Consider the following 13,295-nt stretch of genomic DNA (forward strand, 5'->3'; position numbering starts at 1 on the left):
CCTTCGTACCCCTTTGACCCTCACATTCGTGTGATTCTTCGGACCCGGCGGACCTTTATATCCATCTGGCCCTATGCTGAAGGTTTTACGCTTATTGATAAAAAAAAACCCATCTGGCCCTCATACTCATCTGACCCTTAGATTCATTTGACCCTTAAACTCAACTGACACTTGAACACAACTGACCCTTAAACTCAGCTGACCCTTTTACTTATCTGACCCTTACTCAACTGACCCTTACATTCGCCTGACTTTTCGTACTCTTTGACCCTTAGGTTCAACTGACCCTTAGATTCGCGCGGTCCTTCAGACTCAACTAACTCTTACACTTAACGGATCTTTACACTCACTGACTTTTATATGAAGGGTCCGACCCTTAGACGCCTTAGACCTAGATGGACTCTAATTCCCTCTCATCTCGTCCCCCTGCTCCTTCCGAAAGTAGGTTGACTCGGTGCATTCGAGCCTGTACACTGGACAACGTACTTTCTACGTCCTAAACCCACCAGTGGACTTTGAAACTACGTTGGGAAACCCGGTAAAATTTCGACGAGAGAGGATCTGAATGTAGAATTATTCGACCGAACGGAATAATACGCGAAATTTTGATGACATTTCAATTGATGATAGTACTATTACATGAAAAAATAGAAGAAGAAAAGAGTGCTTAGGCGGTGTTTGAGGTGAATTTGAGAGTCAATTTCTGCGGTTCTCGGTAGCTTAGTCGGTAAGAGTGCCCGGCGCATATCTGGGAGACCCGGGTTCGATTCCCGGCTGGGTGAAGCGGAAATTTTTTCTCTCTAAATTCTAATTCTCNTTTTTTTTTTTTTTTTTTTTTTTTTTTTTAAATAGGAAATAGGAAACAGTGAAATAGGAATTTCAAAAAGAGAACCTATTTGGATACAAATTGCTGATTTATTAGCAACAATAACTGTACTCATTTATAAAAAATGCAATTGTCCTTTTGTTGGTAATTGAAAGGAAAAAATGGATAGAATATTTGAATAGTGGTCGTGTGGAGGTCTGAAGAGGGAGTGTAAATTCAACGAATAGGATATATGTAAGGAGGGTGTGCAAAATGAGCCCTGGCACGCGGCGAGAATAATATTAATCTCCTCTCCTCTACCAAATGCCAGACGTCCAAAGGGTCTGTTCTATAGGTGAACCTGAAGTCTCCCCTCATCTTTCCAACCAACCCTCCTACTCACCCCTCGGATTTTCAGAGAGTGTAACGAAGGAACCAACGCGATCGCTCACTGTCTCGCGCGTGAATTCAGTTGATAAGTCGTTGGCCCATCGGAAGGCGTACGTTTCAAGGGGATGAGGAAATGTACCCATGAGCTATTGAAAAATTCATTTTTCCGTCTCTCTGACACGTTTCCGGATATATTGACTTAAATCAGGGGTTGGGGTGGGGGTGGATACTCCGACAAAGGGGAGAATTGATTTGAGACTTTTTGCTTGCCGGATGGAAGTTTTGTAATCATTCAAATTCATTTTCCGAATTTTTTTAGTTGTATCGACCCATTGGGATCCAGAAAGGAAATGCAATTTTTAGATTTAGATTTTTTTTTAGATTTTTAGTGACAAAGGTTTTCTTTAATTGTTCGCTAATCAATCGATGGAATTGAATCGTTTTTCTCTGTATTGTTTAAAAATCATAATGATCAATCAATCGATAATGATAACATTCAGTTGAGTTGAAAATCTTACACAATTGTTTAAAAATAAATCTCATTCAATTTAATAATATAAACTAAGCAGTGGATTATATACCATAGAAGAAAATAATGTGCAAAATTCGAAAGTATATTGCCAATTTTTTAGCAAAAATAACTATACCATATGAAGGCAAGATAAATTTTCCACTTGTTTTTATTGAAACGTTTTTTTTTTCATTAAAAAATCCAATTTTTTCAATTTTTTGGGAGCTGTCGAGTTCAGAGAAGAAAATTTCCCTGGCTATCATGACCTCAAAAGACAATTATCCAAATTTCTCATTTTTAGTAATTTCATATTTCAGTTAAAAAAGGAGATTATCCGTTTTTAATTGGTATTTTTTCACACTGGGTGTGGAAGAGGCGTTTGAGCTCTTTGTTACTCTAATTAGGGTGGTTTTATTGAGGGTACACAAGAGCGAGTAGAGAGGGAGAGCATGAAAAGACATTTATGAGGGTTACAATGTCGTAAAGAGGGTGGGGATTTTTTTATGACGATGTTTAGCAGTGAAAAGTTTGAGCCCAAGCATTCGAGGAAATTGAGGGCTCAAACGATTTGTATTACCCTGTTCCTCTTCACGGAGATAAAAATAATAAAATTCCTAGCAGCACAATTTTTTTCTTTTACGTAAAAAAAAATTTTTCCTCCATAAATTATCATTTTTTATGTTCCTCTAGGCCTTATTTGAAAATATAAAAATTGAAGATTTGGGATTTTTCATTTCATATTCATAATGAAAAAAAAGAAAATGTATGGAATATGTTTTGTTTGATAGCGAAATTGATATTGACATCGAAGTGACTTTATTTTCCATCCAAGAATATCGTTTATACTTCATATTGATCCACTCGATACAGAACCCCGTGTCCATTCAGACGTGTTTCACCTCCTCCTACCGTTTCTCTTCGTATTTTCATTCTGCAAGTCGATACGTGAAGCTGTACTGGGGCGTACCTCTGTAACCGGCCAATATCTCCATGGCCACGCAATAAACATTGATGGCTAGTGCCTCTTCCTCTCTGCAATTGCGCTTTATTCATTTGTCAATTAGAGAGAAAGCTCAAACAGAATTTTCGTTTTTCGAGGAAAAATTTCTTCATTCTTGTATGAATCAACACGAATTGATTAAAATGTACACGGTTTGACCTTCATCCTTGACCCACAGTTTTAACCCTCATGCCCAACTCTTAGATTTGATTCAGAGAATTTCACTCTACCGCTAATCCATGTTTTTTTCCTAGACCATTCTACACTTAGGGTTGAACTATTGTTGACCCATATGATTTGACCCTGACCTTTAATCCACAAAGTTAAACCTTCAGACTTGATACTTTCTTAATGTATGCTTTTACCTAGACGATTTAACCTTTGGGTTTGACCCACTGTTGACCCACACGATTTGACCCTTTGTTTTGACTTAGCGCAGTCCATTGTTAACCTTTACGCTTCACCCTTCCTTAATCCATCTTTTCACCTGAAGGATCTGATATTCATGCTTGAGTCATTCTTTTTACCTAGACGATTTGGTCCTCGGGCTTGATCCATTGTTGGCCCTTATAATTAACCCTGGCCCTTAACCCTCAGTTTTGCCTCAGAGAATTGAACGTTTGGGCTGGACCCATACAATTTGACCCTCGTACTTGACCTTCACCATTGACCCACAATGTTAGACCTTCAGACTTGATACTTCCTTAATTCATACTTTCAACAACACCTTTTAACCCTTGGGCTTAACCCATTACTGACCCACACGATTTGACCCTCATACTTGACCCTTAGTTTTGACCCAGAGAAGGCCATTGTTAACTTTTACGCTTGACCCTTCCTTAATCTATGCTTTATACCTGAACGATTTCACATTCATCCTTAATCCATTCTCTTCACCTGGATCATTTGATTAAACTCTTAGGCTTGACCCATACGATTGACTCTCATACTTGACCCTCACCTTTGTCCCACAAAGTTAGACCTTCAGACTTGATACTTTCTTAACTCATTCTTTCACTTTGATGATTGAACCCTTGAGTTTGACCCATCGTTGACGCACACGATTTGACCCTCAGACTTGACCCTTACTTTTGACCCAGAAAATTAACCCTTCAGGCATGATCCTTCTTTAATTCATGCGTTTTACTGTATAATTTGCCCCTCAGGCGCGATTCCCGTCGATTCAACTTCCACTTTCTCCCATATAAATTCGCCCAAATCTACATTTCACCACAAAAACCATCCATTTATCCATTCTCCACGAATTCTAGAATACAAAAGACACACAGTTCTCATCGGCGAAAAGAACATGTCGTAAATTGGACCCTTTACCTCGCGTATATCTCGAAATAGCGAGACGATTCCCCAGGTAGTGGCGATATTTATGTCAGCGAGCACGACCCAATGTACTCTTGTTCCTACTTTTTCCCAACCGGAAGTTATTTTAAAACTACCGAGATGTGTATTTTTGATTGTGAAAAATGGTCCGTTTAAATCAACTTTTTTCTCCCCCGGATCAAACTTTCTCGGGGTCGAACATGACCCCATTGTGTGGCCGGGAAAATTCCCGTCTCCAAATACGACTGACAACTCTCTTTTGCTCGCACAGTTCTCGAGTTATAAACAAAATAACTCATTATTTTCGGAAGTTTGGATCTAAATATCTCGACGACTAATGGACCGCGAGAGGTCATCAACCTCTTTTTGGATCGGAAACATCCCTGATCTTCGGATGTACCCGAAATACTCGGAAGTCTTCTAAAAAAATGGCTTGACGAAAAATTGGGTTTTGCAGGTTCTCATGGAAATTGAATCTAACAAATGTAAATTATCGCTTCATTTGTGGTGAGTGCGCAATATTAAAATGTACAATGAATATATATATGAATATTGTTACTGATATTCAACACCAAACGGTGAAACAGTAACTTTATAACCCATTATTAACTATCAGAGAATGTACGATCGTAATCATAACTAATTTCATACTGTTAATTCATGTCCTCGTTAGTTGAAACTCACTAATTGAATAATTAAAACGGAATCGCTGGTGCCTCACGGCCAGGGCCAATTACCCAATATCACGGATTCAATATTGAAATCGAAAAGCATTTCGTGAGAACATTTTTGTCAATTACAATTTCTAGTTTTCAATTTTTGGGAATTTTTCGATGAAGACAGTTTCTTTTCAATTTTTTAAAATTTATATAATACAAAAATAAGGGGGGTGCTCATATGGGGGGGGGGGATGCCCAACGATTCTACCAAATCTGTATATGAAATAGTGCCCCAAAATTTTTTCGAAATTCTGCTTCTTTTTCCATCTGAAATTCGATTCCATTCACGAGGCATTCTCAGCTACAACTTTTAAAAATATTCCCCCCAATGTCCTCTTATATACAATATAAAAACAGCTAATCACTTTTGGGACTTATCTTGAATTCAAGGCAATTGAAACGATGAATTTGTATTTTCATATTCGAATGTAAAAAAAAATATCTCTATCAATGCAGTGAAGTTAGTTGAAGGGAGTTGTGAAAAAAAAACCCTCACGGTCACACGGATGGGGTGGGGAGCGAGCGAAGCGAGCGGGGAGGGCGAAGACCCCCCGCCCCCGGGTAGGCGAGCAGAGCGAGTAGGGGGCGGTTCCCTTTAGCCTCAAAAGAAACCAATTGGGAAATTCATTTGGAGTATGATATCTCACGATAACCCCGGAAATCCAATTTTCAAAAAAATACAAAAATTTTACAAATTTTTATATAAATCAAAACAACGATCGTCGCTATCGCCTTCATCTTCGAACTCGGTCAAAAGGGCCTTCAAACAAACTATTTAACCCTTCATTCAATGAATTCAGAACATTTTTTTTAGATACATGGGACAAACGATTTTTGGAAAAATAAAAAAATTTAAAAAATTATTAAATTATTGTTTCCATTGGAAACAAAAAATATAAAAACGACAATTTTTTTGTTTTCAATTAGCATTTTGTTTTCATTTCAATTAATCAATCTTTTTTTCTTTGAGTTAATAAATCTGTGTTCACACCGCATTTAAGTGAAATGTCTCTATCCGAGTGAGACCAAACAGAGTTGAATGAAAATGTAGAAATAGTAGATAAATTACTCGTTCGCATGTGGCCCACGTCAACACGTGCTGTTGAATAATTTCATTTGGATGAGAAAAGAGAGAAGATAGTGGCTAGACTTGGTCGGCCCACGGCGATGCCGTGCTTGACTTTCTCTCCCCTATTCGAGGCTTCAAGTCTCATCCCGGCAAGAGCATTTCCCGGAGATATAATTATGCCGATTTCATTCATTCTACTACTCTCACTCGAAACATCTAAATTAACGAATTCTTCAGTTATTCCAATTACCGATTTTTCAATCCACAAATTTGAAAAACATTCATCTCTCTGACCGAGGGAATTTTTGATCTACAAAGAGACTGGTGACCTCTGTTGTTCAATTATTTGCCGATGATCAATGAAAAAGCCTTTTAATTAACAATTTTTAATTGTCAATTACTCGAGAACTGCAGCACCAAAAATGACCTTCAGCCTCTTTTTGAAACGGAAATGCGACTGTCTTTTGCATGAGAGAATAAAAAATTTTGACCCTCGTGACCCTTCGGACCCTCGTGACTTCATCAAAACGACTCACTTAAAGAATCATTAAACCCGAAGAGAACAATTAACACCTGTAATTCCGCAAAATATCGTAAACAACTGGATTCGAGGAGCTCCGAAAGACCCCTTGAAATCTGTATAACATCCTCTCAAAGATTATCTCCAGATATCTGCTCTCTGGCAAGCACCAAAGAAGAACTGGTAAACGAACATAGCGATGAAAAGATGGGGTTGCCATGCCAAAAAAGACCTTTGGCCTCTTTTTCAAACGGAAATATGGCTGTCTTTTCCATGAGCGAATAAAAAAAATCTGACCCTCGTGACCCTTACGTCATAATTTCAACCGCTATTTCAGCTTTTTTTGGAACGAAAATGTCCTAGCCTTCCTCATGTGCGAGTAAGAAAAATCAGACCCTCGTGACCCTTACGACCCTCGTGACTTTATTAAAACGACTCACTTAAAGAATCATTAAACCCGAAGAGAACAATTAATACCTGTAATTCTACAAAATAACGTAAACAACTGGATTCGAGGTGCTCCGAAAGACCCCTTGAAATCTGTATAACATCCTCTCAAAGATTATCTCCAGATATCTGCTCTCTGGCAAGCACCAAAGAAGAACTGGTAAACGAACATAGCGATGAAAAGATGGGGTTGCCATGCCAAAAAAGACCTTTGGCCTCTTTTTCAAACGGAAATATGGCTGTCTTTTCCATGAGCGAATAAAAAAAATCTGACCCTCGTGACCCTTACGTCATAATTTCAACCGCTATTTCAGCTTTTTTTGGAACGAAAATGTCCTAGCCTTCCTCATGTGCGAGTAAGAAAAATCAGACCCTCGTGACCCTTACGACCCTCGTGACTTTATTAAAACGACTCACTTAAAGAATCATTAAACCCGAAGAGAACAATTAATACCTGTAATTCTACAAAATAACGTAAACAACTGGATTCGAGGTGCTCCGAAAGACCCCTTGAAATCTGTATAACATCCTCTCAAAGATTATCTCCAGATATCTGCTCTCTGGCAAGCACCAAAGAAGAAGTGGTAAACGAGCATAACGATGAAAACTAAGTTTCCACTCTGGGGTTGCCACGCGCGCGGGACTACCCGTCGATTTCCTGGTAACTTCTCCACCTCCTCATTCTGTGCCTCCGTTATACCTCTTGAGCAACACCCAACTGGAGGCTGATGTTTCCCTTTCTCTCTGGCAAGTCATTATTATACTGTATTCGTCCTACGTTTCACCAACCTCTACCCAATATTTTATTCGCTCCGATGACTCGAGTGTTTTGCCTTTCTTTTCTCATTAAATTTTCCTGCAACAGTTAATTCTGTATTTATTCGTCTTTTCGATTGAATATTCACATTTCGGAACATTTGAGAGGAATTTCAATTGTTTTTAGCTCATTTTGCTCACGCAAAATAATTTTATATATAATTTGCTCAAGGGAATGAAAATCAATTCATTCAAGCTCATTCAAATGAATTCCCATTCCTTGGAAGTTTTGAAAACAAACTGACAAATAATTATGTGAATTTGGCTCATTTTGCTCACCCAAGATAATTTTTCTCAAATGAACAGAAATTAAGTGATCTAAGCTCATCCGGGCCAACTGTGATGGGCTGGATATTGTGAGAACATCGCGATTCTGCATTCCTGAGTTCGATTTGGCTCCCTTTGCTCATTTATTCTGTTCCATTTCGTCCCCATAATCTAGAAACTTCCTATTCAACCTTATTTGTACGAATAATCATGGCCGTATCTCTATTATCTCGTTCTCTATTAATTTTAGCTCATTTTGCTCGTTCCGCTCATTGGAGATGCCTTGAGCTGTTTTACTCCACCAAATAAGCAACAATTCATTCAAACTGCTACTAGCGCATCATTATGAGCTGAAAATTATCAGGTTCCAACGTAACATTCGCTCATTGCGCTCATGTCTGCTGATCCATTTGCATTGCTGCATTTTTTCTCAAGATATTCATCTATTTAAGCTCGTTCCAGTGGATTTTCATGAGTCGGTAATTATGTAGATGACTTAACTAACACTCTTTGATACTTATTTTGTTCATTTCGCTCACTTCGCTCATTTGTCGCCTTGAGCTACATTTTTCGAAATTAAATAGCATTAACTGAGTTTTCCCTCGCTTATTTAAATCACGAATTCACGAACTCATTTCGGATTAACGTTTTTTATTCTTCAAAAATTTAGCTCATTTGGTCATCCAAACTGGAATTTATTGATCAAAGTTGACTTCTCACAATTATTTATCAAAATATTTTCTCCCACAACTCGTTAATCACTGGGTAAAAACGATTCTCAGCCCTGGCATTATTGAAAGTTCGACTAGGAAAGAAACTTTAAATAGAATTGATAATAATTTTATGTACACCTTTATTGATTTGTAAGGAGTTCGTTCACGCAGATAATCGAAATTGGATGTACCTCGGTGAAAGTACAGCGAGAGTAGGGGAAATGCGACGAACTTGCACCAACTGTTATCGTTGAATCGTAGAAGACGATCATAGGATAACATCGAATCCCTCCCGGAGGCACTGGGTGCATCAGCTCGTAAAACTTCCTTCCCCCCCCCCCCTTCTGCCTGCTTCTCAAACTCTGATTTATCGATGGTTATACTCCACTTCATCGATTTATTTACAAATAAATCCTGTATTTGAGTTGTACAGAAAGCCGCGCGGGATAAACCTATTTTGCTCATCCCATTAGCAGATTTTTTTTCCTCCATGTATTCATACAGCGGATAAACAGAGTTATAATTCATAGTGGAAATTGGATATCGAGAGGTCATGTTGCCGGGGTCGATATTGACACCACAACGTAGCTAGGGATATTCCGGATCCAAAAAGAGGCTGGTGACTTCATTTGGTCAATCACTTCCCAAGTTGACAAGATTTTTTTTTATTCAATTTCTTCGATTGTTCATTACGCAAGAACTAATCCATCAAAAAGGACTTCCAGTTTCTTTTTGAAACGGAAATGTCGCTGACTTCGTGATGAGATCATAAAAAATTTTGACCCTTAAGTGACCCTCACGACTCTTATGAGGTTCCATCATATTTTTAATTTCAGAATCACTGAAATTTCATCATTTTTAATGGAAATGTGCTCCATTCCGCAATAAAGCCATTAAACAAAATTGGCCCTTCTCTGACCCTTACGGCCCTTACGGTAATTCATAATCAAGAAATCATCCAAAAATGTAAAAATTGTTCAATAGTTTTCATGAACGGTTAAATTTTCCCCGAAAATAGAACCGTCTCTGCAGTTCTTCGATGGAATTTAAAAAAAATTGTTGTCCTCTTGTGACCCTTGCGAGGTTCAATCATATTTTTAATTTCAGAATCACTGAAATTTTTTTATTTTCAATAGAAATGTGCTCAATTCCTCAATAAAATCATTGAACAAAATTGGCCCTTATCGGAGCCTTACGGCCCTTGCGACAATTTATAATGAAAAAATCATCCAAAAATGTAAACATTGTTCAATAGTTTTCATGAACGGTTAAATTTTCTCCGAAAATAGAACCGTCTCTGCAGTTCTTTGATGAAATTTTAAAAAAATTGTTGCCCTCTTCTGACCCTTATAACCCTTGCGAGGTTCAATGATATTTTTAATTTCAGAATCACTGAAATTGCTTCATTTTCAATGGAAATGTGCTCAATTCGTCAATAAAATCATTAAACAAAATAGGCCCTTATCAGACCCTTACGGCCCTTGCGACAATTCATAATGAAAAAATCATCCAAAAATGTAAAAATTGTTCCGTAGTTTTGATGAACGTTTAGATTTCCCTTGATAGCATTTAAAAAAATTGTTACGTTCATCTAACCCTTATGAGGTTCAAACATCTTTTCAATTCCAGAATCCCTGAAATTTTTTCATCTTCAATGTAAATGTGCTTAATTCCTCAATAAAGTCATAAACAATCCTAGCCCTTATCTGGCCTCTACGACAATTGATAATTAAAAAATTGCCCAAGAAATTCAATATTTTTGACGAACATTCAGATTTTCTCTCGAAAAGTGAATACAAACATTAACATCTCCAACTCTCTCACGAGAGTCATCACATAATCGGTTCGATAAATGCAGCACATGTTGTTGCCATACAACAATTTAAACATATACCCGAAAGTCATAAGGAAGGATGAAAGTTAGTACGGTTAGAATCGGTGGCAGATTTAATGTCTGACCATAAACGTATTATCGTTGCACTGGGTGGGTTATACGAAGACAGACGCACGGAGCCCAGTGTCCAAGAGCCCTCTTCGATTGTGCCCAGGCAGTAAAAGCACACACTGAGCTCTCTCCACATCGTCGCGGTATCGTAAAGAGCCCCCACCCTCTTATTCTTCCCCTGCGACGTCTCACTCCCTCTCTTTTTCTCTCTGTCTCCATCTCACTTCCAGCCTTTAGCCCCAGGGGGAATGCAGAGAACGTGTTCCACTCGTTGAGAAGTCGATTTTCATTCTGCAGACTTACATTTTATGGTTTATGGAGTGATATGAAATTACAGAGAATAGTTTGAAATTGAGAGTTTTGGTACTTGGGTTTTTGAGAAGATATTTATTTGGCATGCTATTGAGTTTATTGAATAGAACGGGATATTTTTAGTTTCAAATACTGATTTGACAGCTCATTTCGCTCTATTATTTTTGGCTACATGAGCAAATAATTTTCATTTGTTTTCCTTCCCCATAAATCCTCGTCTAGTGAAGATTGAAACCCTAGAAATTGAGAGCTTTGAGCATTTTTGCTCATTTCGCTCGTGGGAGCAATTTTCGCCCGCAGTCATGGACGAATTGGGAGAGATTAAGCTCACTTGTGTAATTGTTCATAAGCAAAGTGAGTTGGAAAACTAATCGGTTGTTAGTCTGTGAGCAAATTTTACCTCAGTTTGTTCATTTAAGGTGATCGGTTATATTTGGCTTATGATAATCTTTTTCAAGTTGCGTTTGACCAAGTTTTCTCGAGCTTTAGAAATCCTTAACAAGTCGACTATTAAATTTTGAGCCTTTTTCAGCTCATTGCGCTCACCCCATACCACTTGACGCATATTTGTCAAAATGCAGATGATCTGACGAATGATTTTTCACCATTCCGCAAGTTGAAAATTTTTTCGGTGAAATTGAAATAATTCCAGCTCATTTCGCTCATGTGAGCCGAATGCATTTTCGCGAGTATCGCTGAGGTTTTTGAATTTCTGAAAATGTTTAGTTGCAAAATCAGGAGTCAATTTGAGCTAAATCCAACTCATTTTGTTTACACAAGTCCATTTGATCAGAATTGAGCTGGTTGAAGCAAACTTCATCATTTGAGTTTTTCCGCCATCGTTCAACTCTTTTGAGCACCTTGAGTTAGGTTAACCAATCGGTTTATTTCTGTTCGTTTCAGCTAATTGTCACTAGCTCACAAGTATGATGATCATTTGATCAAATGTTTTCAGCCATCTCCAGGTCCTTCAGCTAATCTGACCAAATTTCGACTCATTTCAGTCGCTCAGTACCATTGTTGACTACTTCTCCAACTCCGAAACTACTTATTCGAAACGGATCTCCAGTGTTTAGAACCGGAGATTTCCCTCGCTGCCTAATGAGGTAATTTTCAAATCCCGCCCACTTGTGAACTCGCAAATCCTTTGATTCCAGTTGATCAAGATTTCCTCAGAAACAGATGGAAATCAGCGAATCGATGGCACGTTAACTGCACGACATTATAACCAGAGGTACTATAAACTCACTCGCTGAAACTCCCACCGATAATGAACCGCGGATGGGCCCATGCACTAGCCCGTGCTAATTGCCACTACCTACACATATCAGAATGGAAAATGACCCACGTAAAGTTAGTGCTTTAGACGAATACCACGTTGCAACTTCCTGAATCACCAAATGCTCTCGATTTGTTTCATCTGAATCCGATGAGATGATTTAAAAATTCAATAATGATGCTAATTACGCTTTCGCTCAAGGCAACTCACACTTGATTTCACGAATGTTGAAGCCTTAATTAGAGATATTTCCGGTAGTTCTCGAGATGGTGCGGAATAATTTTTCGGGGCAGAAATTTCCTTCGCTCATAAGTTAGAAACCAATTGCTCAGAAAAGATTGTCAGCTTTTTGGAGAAATCTTTGAGTTCAGGAATTTTGAAGCTTTTACTAAGATCATTGGTGTTTTAGAAAGAGGTTGTCAGCTTTTATCAACTAAGTAGTTCTCGAGATATTTTTGAAAATATTTTCGAAGCGGAAATTTCATTTGCTCATAATTCGAAAGCTGATTGCTCAAGAGGGACGTTAGCCTTTTCTGAAGTCGAAATCTTTGAGTCCACGAATTTTGAGACTCTCACTAGGTGATGAAGGTTTCAAGCCATCATCAGTCTTTCCAAATTATCAGTTCTCGAGCCATCTTCAGAAAAAAATTTGCAGCAAAAATTCCCTCCCCTCACGACTCAGAAACTAGTCACTCAGAGGAGTTTCTCAGCCCTTTTTGGAGCGGAGACTTGCCATTTTCGACGAAAACGTTCACCAGGTGGTGAGGGATATTTTCATCCCCAAAGAGGTTGAAAGTCGTATGTCCAACGCCCCTAAAACATCAGTAAAAAAAATTAATTCGGAGGAAAAATTTATTTTGTCTACAAGTCGCGAACTAATCGACTAACTGTCGATTAAGACCATAAACCCATCAAAATGATGAAAAGGTTCAAAAATCAAAAAGTCACCTCACGAATTCTCATAACCCTCGACTGTTGCATTTTAGTGCCTCTGGGATTGAACAGCCCGATAAGCCAAAATGCCGATGACGCAGACGTGAATCGTGTGTTCAGGACACGAACCGGTTTTATGTATACATATATAACACAACAGCATCCACCCGATAACGCAGTAATATCGAATTAGTGTTGTGGGTGTGGAAGGGGGGGGGGGGCAGGGGTTAG

At 38.4% G+C, this 13,295-nt stretch overlaps 1 non-coding gene across 1 annotated transcript; it reads left to right on the forward strand.

Annotated features, from left to right (window-relative positions):
* The first annotated feature begins 709 nt into the window (after positions 1-709).
* On the forward strand, positions 710-782 carry Trnam-cau. The gene has a single exon. It is a non-coding gene; the product is annotated as a tRNA-Met (tRNA).
* Positions 783-13,295: the final 12,513 nt, after the last annotated feature.

The sequence above is a fragment of the Diachasma alloeum genome, unplaced genomic scaffold (assembly GCF_001412515.2).
Source record: "Diachasma alloeum isolate Michigan unplaced genomic scaffold, Dall2.0 Dall_scaffold_00196, whole genome shotgun sequence".
In the NCBI taxonomy this organism is placed as follows: Eukaryota; Metazoa; Arthropoda; class Insecta; order Hymenoptera; family Braconidae; genus Diachasma; species Diachasma alloeum.